The sequence below is a fragment of the Episyrphus balteatus genome, chromosome 2, assembly GCF_945859705.1.
Source record: "Episyrphus balteatus chromosome 2, idEpiBalt1.1, whole genome shotgun sequence".
Classification (NCBI taxonomy): domain Eukaryota; kingdom Metazoa; phylum Arthropoda; class Insecta; order Diptera; family Syrphidae; genus Episyrphus; species Episyrphus balteatus.
In genome coordinates, this window is record NC_079135.1 from 6996321 (window position 1) to 7009510 (window position 13190).

Sequence of the window (13190 nt, forward strand, 5' to 3'; positions counted from 1 at the left end):
ACTTCTATAAGCAATTAAATTCTAAAGAAAGCTATATGCTTTATACATATAAGTAGCTGCGTTAGTTGGGATTAGGTATACCCAACTTACACAACAGCTTCTATAAATTGAAGTCTCGCAGGTACTACTTTTTATATAGCTTGTATTGAGCTTGCTTTAGAATTTAATTGCTTATACAACTTCTAATAAGTTGTTTAAATACTGTTAAAGAAACATAACCGAAGAAAACTTGTTTTTCGGATAAGCCTGTTTAATGAATTTATATAAGCTTTATAGAAATTACCAAGTTTTGTATTTGATATTGAATAATCTAGCTCGGACACTTTTTGGTTTTGACATTAGGTGTGTTTTTTATTACCACCGGTCTTAAATGGACAAAAAAAACTCCTCGGGGCTTAACCTGAAATCTTGGCAGCACTGCATATTGAATGTTCCGAAAACAGCAGACAAAACAAAAATTTAGAGTTGTCATATTTTCGCTTTCGGGTTTTTCTTGTATTTTTCTTATATGTTTTACAAATAGGCACAAAAATGTATGCTACCAAAACTAGTTAAATACATTTTGTCATTCCAAAAGTGAGTTTTCACGTTTTTAAACAAATTCTAAACAATAGTTTGGTAGTACCGATTTAAAACTGTTCAAAAAGTTAAGCCCAGATAAATCTCCGGGCTAAACAAGTAAGCCCACGGGGCTAAGGTGTTGTTGTATTTAACATGTAAATTGCTTAGCCCCGACTGTGTTTTATTTGTCCAGTTAAGCCCGGTGGTAATAAAAAACACACCTATTGAATAATTTAGCTCAGGCATTTGTTTGACATTCTGCTATTTGAACTGATTAAGTTTTTGATTTCATTTTCAATAAATATACTAGTATGGACGAGTGGGTAGAGTGGTTGACTGCCACCAAGTAGGTACGAAGTTCGATTCCTGGGTGTGGTAAAAAAATTATAAAATTTTAAAATTATTATTAATAGATATACTAAAAACAGTGGAATGTTGTATATAATTTCAGATTAAAAGATAAAATTCATGATTTAAAATCAAATTAAAAAAGAAAATTCTTTTTTGTTTTTGTAGTTGTTTTTCTAATTTCGATAAGACATGTATTAAAAAGCTATATAAGCTCTTCTGAAGCTATCTATCAAATCTAAAATCTTCGGTAGAGCTTCGGTAAAGCTTCGTTTAAGTTTCTCGACAGACAATTTTGGTTATATAAAGCTTTACAGATGCAATTGTTGATTCTGTAAAGCATTATAGAAGCAAAATTGTTAGTAGGGTTCTTATAGACCTTCTAAATACAAACTTGTGTTACGTTCTCCTTTTCCCATGCCCAACAACCTTACTTAAGTTAAAAAGAAGCTGAAATGTAGCTTCTATAATACCTTTACCAAAGCTGAAAAGTTAGTTGGTTATGCTGGCTATTTTGATGAATTTGATTTTAAATGCAAATAAAAAACTTTACATTTATGTCAAAATTTGTAGTTAATTTGTTTTAAAAGAGTTTAAATGCGTATGATTTGGTAAAAAATACCCTGAACATGATTTCACTCTTTAGCTGCGTTCCTTTGGAAGCATTTATCTGCTGCTTAGCACTAAAAGTTGCTTTCAACTACTTTTCAATAGAGAAAAAGTAGTTCAAAGTAGCTTTAAGGCTTGGCCACACCGGAGGGTATGCGGTAGCGGTACGGGTAGCGGTAACGATATTTGTATGAAAAAAATTCAACATCTGAACCTTGATGTCAGTTTGGAATTTTTTTCATACAAGTACCGTTACCTCTACCAGTACCGCTACCGCATACCCTCCGGTGTGGTCAAACCTTTAAGTAGATAAATAATGTACCCAAAGCAACGCAGCTTTTATAATTCCTCATTAAATTCAAAGTTCTTCATGAGAACCAAAAATGAACAAAATATGAATCTATAGTATAATCCTCCCTCAACACATTTGCTCAATACATTACACCCCATTTACACTTTTTGTGCTCAAAATGTCCACATTCCACATTTTCAACCACTACATCCACACACATATACATATATGTGTGTTCAATAAAAAAAAAAACAAGTTCCACAATAAATTTTTTGACATTTCACATTCCAAGAATTTCTACTTCGGTGTTCGTGTTGTGTGTCTTCGTTGTCTTCAAATCGTCGTGATCGGTGTGTTGTGTCCGTTGTGTCCGTTGTCTGTTCTTGTTTTAATAAAATAAAATAAAAACAATAAAAAAAAATAAAGAAAGAAAAAGAAACATCTTGCCAAAACTTTAATAATTCTTCTTTTTCCCATAACAAAAGTAACAACACAAAAAAAAGAACAAAAAAAAAGTAATTTTTCTTCTCTCAACTCAAAACCACCCACGGGAAATAAAAAAATTCCTTTTTTTTCTTCGTTTTTACTTTATTTTATATCGGACGAGGTGTGGAACTCGCTTTTTTGTGTACGCACGTGAAAATCTCATTTTTCTTTACTTTTTTTTTATTATTTAATTTTTGTATTCCTTCTTTTTTTTTAAGCTCAAAAATTACGACAGAGAAGAGTCTCCCCAAAAAGTAACCAAGTGAAAATGAAAAATTAAAAGAAAAAAAGAATCAAGAAAGTCAAGAAAAAACCAACTGCAATCAAGATTGTTTTATTTATTTTGTTATTCTGCAAGTTCCCATTAAAAATTGTATTAAAATTTGTTGTAAACTTAATTATAAGCAAATAAAATTAATTAAGGTTTTGTGTTTTTTTCTTCATTTTGAACAGGAGGAAGTTTTTTTGTGTTGAAAAATAATGAAATGAAAAAAAATTATGTGAATCACAGCAAAAAGTAAAAAAAAAAAGAGAATCAAGAAAAAAAGTGCATCGCACGGAAAAAAAATATACAATTTTGCCCGGAAAAGGATTAACACACAGAAATCACAGAGAAAAAGAAAGAAAGAAAAAAATAAAAAACGAAGAAGCGAAGTGAAAACGAGGGCACGACGACGACAACCAAGTAATTTTTCTGTTCCCTTTTTTTTTTTTGTTTTTTTGAAATTATTTTGAGACTTAATTGTTTTGGATAAAAAAAAGGCCACTCTCATTCGCACTCGTTTCGTCTCATTTTGTATGCTTGTGTCCAGTTGCAGAAGCAGCGATAGTAACTCAGGAGAAGCTCTGGTGGAATGTCAAAGCGGGTAAGTTTAATTCTCGGTTTTTGATTTCGGTTATCGAACAGAGCTACGATACCTATATTATTCACATCACACGCCTCATCTCTCTTGAGTCTGTTGTGTGTGATGATGCTGATGAATTGAGTATTGATTTGGTTTCATTATAATTACGTAGAGTGTCTTCCCCTTTCGCCTCCCTCTTTGCCTGCCTGCCAGCATTTACTGACCACTTAACTCGAGATTTATAGTTGTTATAGTTTTGTATAGCACACTCCACCCCGTGTGTCGTAGCCACACACTCTTTCTCTCTCGTGGTCGGATCCAATTCCAATTGAGTCAGGCCCACTCACTCATGAAATACGAGACAAAAGAATGACTGACTGCAGTTCCCGCACAGTTGCCGTAGTTTTGGTCGCAGTTTTTGGATTGATTCATGTGATCGGGCTCTGTGGCTCTGCTGTCTATTATATGCCTGTGTTGTAAAGGGTGTTTTTTTTTAAGACATGTGGTTTTCAATCTAGGAATACTCTTTTTGGAGTTGGTCTTTTTGATAACTGTCACTTGATTTATGCTTAATTTGGTTTCCCATTTCATTATCTCGAATTCAATTCGTAGGTATCAGAAATTTGCAACGATTCAGGAGAAAGCAACCATGGAATCCGTTTGTTATGGAAAATTTCATAGAACTCGTCACTACGATCGTATTTTGTGATTGTTTTTTTTAGGGAATCGTAGAAAATACGCGATACGAATGGAATTCGTGATAAGGACCCGTGAATGGGTCCAATACGATATGGGAAATTAGAGTGACCGCAAGAAATCGATTTTCGAAATTTGGTCGGGGGAACCCCATAAAATGTTCCGCCTTTGCAGATTTTTAGATAGCCAAAATTTCAGCTCGTTTGGATAAGTCTAAATGGTGCCGACACTCGCTCAAAGTATCAAAAATCTCTGTATTTCGCGTTTTTTCGCAGTAAATTAGCTCTAGCTTCCAAACAGAGGGGGTTATTTTCACTTTTTATATATTAAATTAAAGGTAGTGTTGTTACACATAACCCAGATGCTAAATTTGTTTAGTTTTACTAAAAAAACAAAAAATTGTCATCAATTTAAATTTTCAGTACTTACCTCAAAAAGAGCTTAAGGGCAAACTCGATTTAAAATTAAACTTTTTTTTTCGGTTTTAACTGTTTTAACAAAAAAAAAATGAAACATTTAACAGATTTCTAAAAAAAAAAACAAAAAACTTATGGCGTTTTCGATTGGCAGTCCGGAAGCGTCCGGAATCATTCTGAAAAAATTTTATTCACACAAAACTGTCAGTTTTGTAAGAATAAAACGCTTTCAGAATGATTCCGGACGCTTCCGGACTGCCAATCGAAAACGCCATTAATATCGTCTTATGCCTACTTTTCACGAGTCGATTTTAGCCGCACGATATGTCGTTCGACTAGGATTTTTCTATAGGGATTGTCACTCTAGTCGCCTGCGAATTACGTTCACACGAGTCGAAAAGCTTCGCCGCACGGAAAAAATCGACTCCTGAAAAGTCCCCATTACATTTCTTATACATAACTAATAAAGTAATTATTACTAAAAAAAAATGTGTCAGAAGATTTACTTAAAGTAGTTTTGTAGTAGCATCAGGATACAATTTTCAGCACTCACTGACTACTTGAAGTACATATTATTTTTGTTCCTCATCTTTAGTTAAAAGGTTATTAAAATTGGTTATTAATTTGACTCCTCTTTCTGCCATGTCATTTACGACTTTAAGTGATTGCACTTTTTTAAAGCCTTCTTTAAAATGCGGGTTTCCGGGCAAAAGATTTGGAGGTGCTTTGAGAAAACTTGTGTCTATTTTCAATCGGCTGAAAACACTTAAAATTGTTAAAAAAATTATATTATTATATATTATACGAGAAGCATTTCGATTAGATACCTTTCTATAACATAGAAAGTTTCATTTTAAATCGAGTTTGAACTTCAAGTCTTTTTGAGGTAAGTACTGAAAATTTAAATTGATGACAATATTTTTTTTATTAGTAAAACTAAACAAGTTTAGCATCTGAGTTATGTGTAACAACACTACCTTTAATTTAATATATAAAAAGTGAAAATAACCCCCTCTGTTTGGAAGATAGAGCTAATTTACTGCGAAAAAACGCGAAAAACAGAGATTTTTGATACTTTGAGCGAGTGTCGGCACCATTTAGACTTATCCAAACGAGCTGAAATTTTGGCTATCTAAAAATCTGCAAAGGCGGAACATTTTATGGGGTTCCCCCGAAAAAAATTCGACAAACATTTTTTTCTATGGGAGTTGCGGTCACTCTTGATTCCGATTTTCACAAGAAAATTTTGTTCTAAGATGAAGCTAAGTTTTGGTTGAAAAAGTACGTTAATAAGCTAATTCGTTACTTCCTCAAAAAGCCACTGTTGCGCTCTATAAACAGATGGAACAATGGTCTGTATTTTTTCAAAAATGAATTTCAATTCAATTTTGGCTTATTGAACTTGCTATTTATAATTGACTTAAAATAACTTATTTCTAAGATACATTGGCCTCTATTACAGTTGTCAAATATCATAACGAAGAAAAAATAACAAAAATAATATTGAGTTGTCAAATATCAACACGATATTTGATATTTATCAACAAAATGAATGAATCGATATATTACCGTGATCGACTATCAAAATTTTTGGTAAACTGTGTAATTGCTATAAATTTGAGATCTATTGTGAATTGTTCTTTTGATAAACTCGCTATTATAGATGTCAAAAATTTTGCTATGTATCAAATTTTCCATCAATTGCAAATTTTCTTCCCGATAAATTTTTCTCATCATATTTTTTTATTAAAAAAACATCGTAAATATTTGTTAACAAATAAAACAAACTTAATTAAACAAATTACTTACATTTTAAGTTAAAAATCCAAGGCCAACAACAACGAAATGAAACAAAAATAGCGCCTATTCACAATTGTATTTTAATCAAAGTTCACAATAGCGACAAAATTATCAATTGACAACCGTAATATCAAAATGCCTATAAATTGATAAGTTTATCGTTTATCTATGAATTGATATTTGACAACCGTAATAGGCGCCATCGACCAGGATGTCCATAATGTTACAGTCAATGGGGGAACGCTATAGAGCCATGATTAATGGGTTTTTCGTGCCTACCTTTGGTTTCAACTAAACAGCGCTACATGCCATACAGCCAACGAAACAATCAATTTATTGAAGAAAATTTTTGTGGAGCGCAAGATCGTGCGATTTAACACCACTGGACTATTTTTTTGTGGGGTTATAAAGTCGCTTGTCTACGCAAATAAGCCCTAGATGATTGAGACATTCAATGAGAATATTCGGCGCGTTACTACTGACAAAAAGTGGTCGAAAATTGGGCCTTCCGGCTGGAATATAAAGCGGAGCTAGCCACGGCTTCCACTTGCCCGAAATCATTTTTATCTTTATAACAAAGCTAAATTCTTTGTCATAACATTAAATTGTATGCTTTTAATTTCTTCTTAAAAACCATAAGTAAAAAAAAAAAACACCCTTTATCTGGGTTGTCTCTGTTGGGTATTTTGCTTCCTAAAGGGAATGAAATTCTATTGAGAACTTAATTTTGGTCTTCATTCGCTGTTGATGTTAATGATGATGGATCCATTTGCATCAAGCAATTAGTTCCTTTTCCAATCAAATTCCCAGGAACAAAATAATGATTGTGATGTAAGTTCCATTTCATTGGGATCTGTGAGACCCACCTTTTACTCTACCTCACTGTCTCCTTTTATTGTTGTTCCAAAAACCTTCCCATATTCATTCATCTATCGAGGTCAATATGACTCTAACTCTGTGTGTGTGTTGTGGCCCTGCTATATGTTGAGGTGTTGCCAAAAAGTAGCATTTATTAATGTATATTCTGTGTGGTGTGGCCACAAAATGTCGTCAAATTATGCCTCTGAAATTAGATTTTGGTCAATCGCGTTTTTTTTTTATATGTATTTCTATTTTTTTGGGAGGAGGTCAATGCCACCAGCACCACTACCTACTGAATTTGAACGTGAAAAAACCTTCAAAATATGTGTCGGTCGTAGGAATCCACCTTGTTTCATTGTCATCTTATTATTATAAGCATATTGCGGTTGAAGAAGAGCATAAATATTTGCTCTTTATCATTTCATTGTCGTCTCTCTTGATTGGTCACACAGGTGCCATAATATGTAGTTTTTTTTTTTTTGTTTCATGCAATTATTGATTGCATCTGCAGAATTGCACGTGGTTTAGGTTTTTTATTTTTCTGTTTTCCTCATATTTTTTTTTGTTGTTGTTATGAAAGCCAATTGGTTTTGATTTCTCTGTGTAAATTGGCTTTCAATTGGAGTTACCGACTTATGACTGTCGGCAATCGAGAGAAATAATAGAGAAATTTGTTTCCTTTTGTTTGTAGAATGTTGCTGGTTGACGTCATATAACCATAATTTTTTGAATCTGGCAAAAAGTAAAAGTTTTTTTTTGTTATTTTTTTTTTTAGTAAATGAGAATGCGTCTCTTATAAGGAATCATGAATATGGGACAAAACGTGCTTTCATTGAAGTGTGGGGTTTTATTTTTAAAGGTTAATTATCTTTTTCCTGTTTATTTTTGGTTTATATTTGGAGAAAGATAAGTAAGAAAATAAAAAAAAAACAGATACAAAGTAGGTTTTGGTTTATTAGTAGATGGTAGGTGATTTTTTTTTTTAAATGATAAGGTTAACAAAAAATGACTGAACGATAATTATGATGATTGGCCAAAAGAAATTGAACGGAATAAAACTGGGTTCCCAGAACGTTAATTGGTAGAATGGAGTGTGGTCGATACAATCGAGTGTTGGCAGCATCTGATTTGATTCAATCGTAGATTTCAAATAAGGTGTGATTGCTTGAACGAAATTAAGTATTCCCACTTCTCGATTTTATGGAGTTTATATCGAGTTTATTGTAACAAGTTATGGGCTAGCAACCCCGATCTTGTCAGATTTGAATTTCGATTCTTGATTCCTGAACATTTTTTCAAACTAAACAAAATTTTGAAAACCAAGCTTCCATTGAAATCTCTACGTAACATTCAGTTTATGGATTTCTTTCTCGAAAAATCCATTTCTACCTGTTTAGGAGGATTTTATTGCTTTATGTTTATGCTACCTGACCTATCGTTTGATGGTGCATTCTACTATCATTTATTGTCGAAGCCCGGAACCTTCCTCCTATTCCACTGCATCGAGGAAATTGAGAAACTTAAAAGTACTGGTTTTCGTTGTTTTACCTTTGGTTAAAAGCTAGAACACGAATAGTGTTTGGTGACTTAATAAGTGAACAAAAAACAGTAGATTTCGGAATTCCATCAACAAGGTTCGATTTTGAGACCGATACTCTTTAGCTAACATTAATTTCTTGTTCCGGTTGCCCTTCAGTGGTTTATTGACGGCCATATTCCAAACCATTAAGACTTAAGTTTATATGTAATCACAATGTACAATTCCTTATATTTTTAAATAAAATCAATATTTGAAAGCGACTAGTAAAGAACTTTTCGAGATTTTCTATTAAAAGCAAATGAACATGAGATACACCAAATACGTTGATTCCAACTAAAAATTTCTCAAAGAAGAAAAGAGAAAGAAAGATATAAACGGTTTTAGAAACACAAACGCTAAGAAATAACCTCGAAAACTGGTTAAAAGCTGCATTTTTGAATTTCTAACAGGAATATCTTCAAACATGATGTGCTAGAATTTTTCTGACTTCGGATTCAAACTCAGGGCACCAAAATCCTTTAGAAAAGTATAATTTGGTTTCTCTAACAAAAAAAAAAGTTAAATTTTGTTGGCCAGTTATTGAAGGCAAGTGTTTTTTTTTTATTTCGATTTGGGTTTGTTGAGTTCCTAGGCCAAAGTTGAAATACACATTATTTGAGCATTGCCCACGCGCACTGTGGCGTATACGTGCTCTAATTTGTATTTTATTCATATATTGACATGCGACTAAGTTTAAAAATAAATTAGAAAATAAATAAGAAATTATAACGAAGAATACCATAAAGCCTAGTAAGCTGCTGAAGCGAAACGAAAAATTTTGCAGTCTCCAAAGTCAACACCGGACATGTTAACGAAAAAATATCATCGGGTATAATAGCAAAGTAAAAATAATAAACATACAAATCAAAAAATTCAAGAAAAAACATCAGAAAATAAGTTTTAAAGCAAAAACAAAACAAATGGAAAATTTCATTTGACTTCAGCTGCGTACTAGGCTTAACTACTGTTCTCGAAGGGATTAGAAAAATCAATTCATTAATTTTTATTTTTGACTATGAATTCTATGTGTTCATAGGCTCCTAAAATCCCCACATTTGCTTTTATAAACCCAAGTGAAAGAGTAGTAATTCTTCAATTGAGAAGGTATTTTTTGAATTAAATGAGATGATTTGCAACTAAAACCTTGTGAATAAAATGCAAAATGCAAACATCCAAAAAGTTAAATTTTGGAACTTAATTTTTATTTAGGAAGAATGGAATAATAGTTGTGCATTTTATTTTTTATTTTGATTGAGATTTTAGATTTTGTTATTAAATACAAATCTTTAAATCATGCAGAACATAATTTCATTAGTATAAATCTTTTATTGAGCTTCGAAGTCTTAAAACAATTAATTTAATGTGTAGAAATATATCAAACGCACGAAAAATATAATTAAATATTGTACTGATAATTGTGACTTTTTATAAAATTGATGAATCATGATTTGTAGGCTTCTAGCTATATCTTATCTATTTATCACAATCTTGAAAAAGAAAAACAACATTAATTTAAAAAAGTTTTTTTTTTAAATGAGATATCACAATCAAAATGATTCAAAAATTCAATGACTTATCAATCTTAAAATACAATTGAACATTCCATATGACGTGATATTTATGATGTATTGATGGCTATAATAATTACTGCGCTTACTTGAGTTTAAGGTCAAGCTAATTTATAACGCGTGTTTTTATTTATTTATTTGTTTACTTAGTAAGTAGGTAGTAGTAGAATTTGTTTTAGTTTTTAATTAAAACTTAAGGCCGAACTAATATAGAAGAATGAATTCATTTGATCAGAAACATCCGTAATTGTAGGAATGCATAATTGGTCGAATGATTTTCGCTTTATCATTTGCGCTCACTTAAGAAAAAATATGTAACTACGCATATAATTGGGTAAATTTTATATTTATTTACTGTGCTCAGGTTATTGCATAGTTTTTATGCTTAAATACATTTTATGACCTCTGATAAAAGCTATGTGGGACGGTAAAATTGATGACGATTTTGGAGAAAATAAACAAAATGTTCCCCGGGTTAAAACAATAGGTAATTGTTAAGATTGTAAAATTAACCGATAGCTGTGATTAAATCAATGATCCCTTCTGCAAAATCAACGAGATTTTTGGTAAAATTGGAAAGCTATTCGGTAAAATCAACAGTTAATCTGTTTTTGATAAAATTGGAAAACAATCAGCCCTATCGTGAGTTTCACGTGAAATGTTTTTCGCCCGGAATATTTTTGTTCGCCCGTAATTTTAAAATATATCATGAGTTTCATCCGAAGAGAATTTACATTTTCGGCTAAACTAGTTATTTGTTCGGCACCAAAATTTAAGTAAGAGAAGAGCTGTTGAATACCTTGTTAGTTACCTGAAAAAAAGTTGAAAATAAAGGGAGATGTCCGAACGTGAACAACTTTTCACCCGGGACTATAATATGGGAAAAGTGAAATTGAATTTTTCCGGGTGGAATCTTGTTCACGTGAAACTCACGATATTGCTGAATATTGTAATTTTCGTCTTTTTCAATGATTCAATAAATTTTCTGAAATATTTCGCATATTTCGAAAATGAATTTTAAGAATAATTGGGGAGTGAATAGAAATGATAGCCTGCTGAGAATGAGGATAAATCTATAAATAAATAGAAATCTAAAAGCGAGACAGTTTGTGGTATCACGCCTTTTTGTTGTATTTTTGTTGTTTTGTTTGTTTGTAGATTTGTACTTCTAGATTACACCATGAAATAAAAAATAATCACTCGTATTTTCGATGAAACACAATACCTACCTACTTCTATCCTATATATACGATAATTTGATAGCTTTATTAAAACGATACACTTTTTTTCAGTTAAAATTATAAACACGCATGAAACCAAAATATAATTACAATTCAGTAATCGGTATTTTTTCTAGCCTCAAAGGTATAATTTAGCTATGGAATTGTGTCATTTACTCAATCATGCAATATAACAAAAATAAAATAAAAAAATAAAGTTGTCAGAGGTTACTCTGGGTATAAGATGATAACAATCACAAAATCCCTTAGTAATGCGAAACGAAAAATTCCATTAATAAATAAAACAACAACAAAAATTCTAAAGCCTTTGAATTGATTTAACTTTACCTATATATTTAAAATTAATTAAGGGCCAATTTATTGAGCCTCCATTAAATTTTGAAATTTATCGCTTAAGTTAACGGCCTCGTTAAACTATTGTCGCCTTTAAGTATACATCATTAAAAATTCATTTAATTCACTCTTCTTTAGTTAAAGTCCTTACTTTTAATGAAAACTTTAAATTAAAAACTCTGTTAAAAATATCCTAGGGATTTTTTATTTTGTTTGAAAAATAATCTGTCAAAAGCTACAATTTTGTCAAATCAAATAGATTTGAATTGGAAGAAAAACCAAAAAACTATGACCCGTAAGTATTTTGCAGCTGAAAACGCCAGAAAATGCAAGAGATTAACGATATACCAGTGGTAACCAAAGAATGCTACAACCTACAATTGAAACCATGAGAAGAAGAAGGAGTTAAGTGAAATTTTTAATTTTTTCCATTAGTGTCAAATAACAACTTAAATTTAAGTGTTATCGGCAGTCATCTCGTATTATTGGTTTAGAAGTAAGCTTTATATCTCTTCTTCTCATGGCTTCAATTGCAATGTTATGTATGTTATGTATGTATTATGCAGCATCTCAAAAATGATTAGTTTTGAAGTGGAGAATATAATCTAGTAGATCTAGTATTATCTGTGCGAAGTAGACAAGAAATGCATTAATTTCTTTGAATTTTGTTCTTTTTTATGGTACAAATGCATGTGTGTATACCTACAAAAAATTTTAGTCTGGACTTTTTTCATAATTGTGATGTTTTTTTAATAATTCTTTAGCTCATTTGACATTTTTCAAATAAAATAATAATTCAAATAAAAAAAAATAAATGAAATGACATTTAAAACTAATGGAGAGTGAATAAATAGAAATTCTGTTTAAAACCTCCATTTGCTCTAAAAATCCCTCTTAAAAGGTCGAATTTGGTGTTTTAACTAAAACTACTTTTAATGCTCAATTAGTTAATGATGCCAAACTTCAAAAAAATCCTTAAAAGAGACTGAATTAAACGAAATTGGGTTTTAATTTTAAAATTCCCTTTTTTAATGGCGATTTAAGTTTAATGGAGAGTCAATAAATTGGGCCTAAGGGCAAATTTATTGAGCCTCCATTAAATTTTGAAATTTATCGTTTTAGTTAACAGCGTTGTTAACTATTGACGCCTTTAAGTATACATCATTAAAAAATTCATTTAATTCACTCTACTTTAGTTAAAGTCTTTACTTTTAATGGAAACTTTAAATTTAAAACTCCATTAAAAATATCCTAGGGATTATTTAGTTTTTGAAAAATAAAACTGTCAAAAGCAGAAATTTGTGAAATCAATTTTTTTAAATTTGAAGATTTGAAGGAAGGAAAAACAATACAAAAAACATAAAAGCTATGGCCCATGAGTATTTTGGAGCCGTAAAACGCCAGGCGAAAGCACACTGACGAGAATAACGATATATGTACCATCAGTGGTAACCAAAGACTGTTACAATTGCAATGTTTTGGGATGATTACATTATGTAGCTCTCATTAGTTTTACCTCGTGATTCTTTTAAATTGAAGAAGATCTAGTTTCTGG

At 31.3% G+C, this 13190-nt stretch overlaps 1 protein-coding gene across 7 annotated transcripts in view; it reads left to right on the forward strand.

Moving 5' to 3' along the window:
- The first annotated feature begins 2173 nt into the window (after window positions 1-2173).
- Window positions 2174-13190, forward strand: part of LOC129912773 (palmitoyltransferase app) — an 83011-nt gene continuing 71994 nt past the window's right edge. For 2 of the 7 annotated variants that reach the window (XM_055991185.1, XM_055991184.1), the window contains exon 1: window positions 2212-3162. The gene's annotated coding sequence lies outside the window, so the exon portion shown is untranslated. Of the gene's footprint in view, window positions 3163-13190 lie in introns of all 7 variants that reach the window. The other 5 variants (XM_055991181.1, XM_055991180.1, XM_055991179.1 and 2 more) reach the window with 5 other exon arrangements.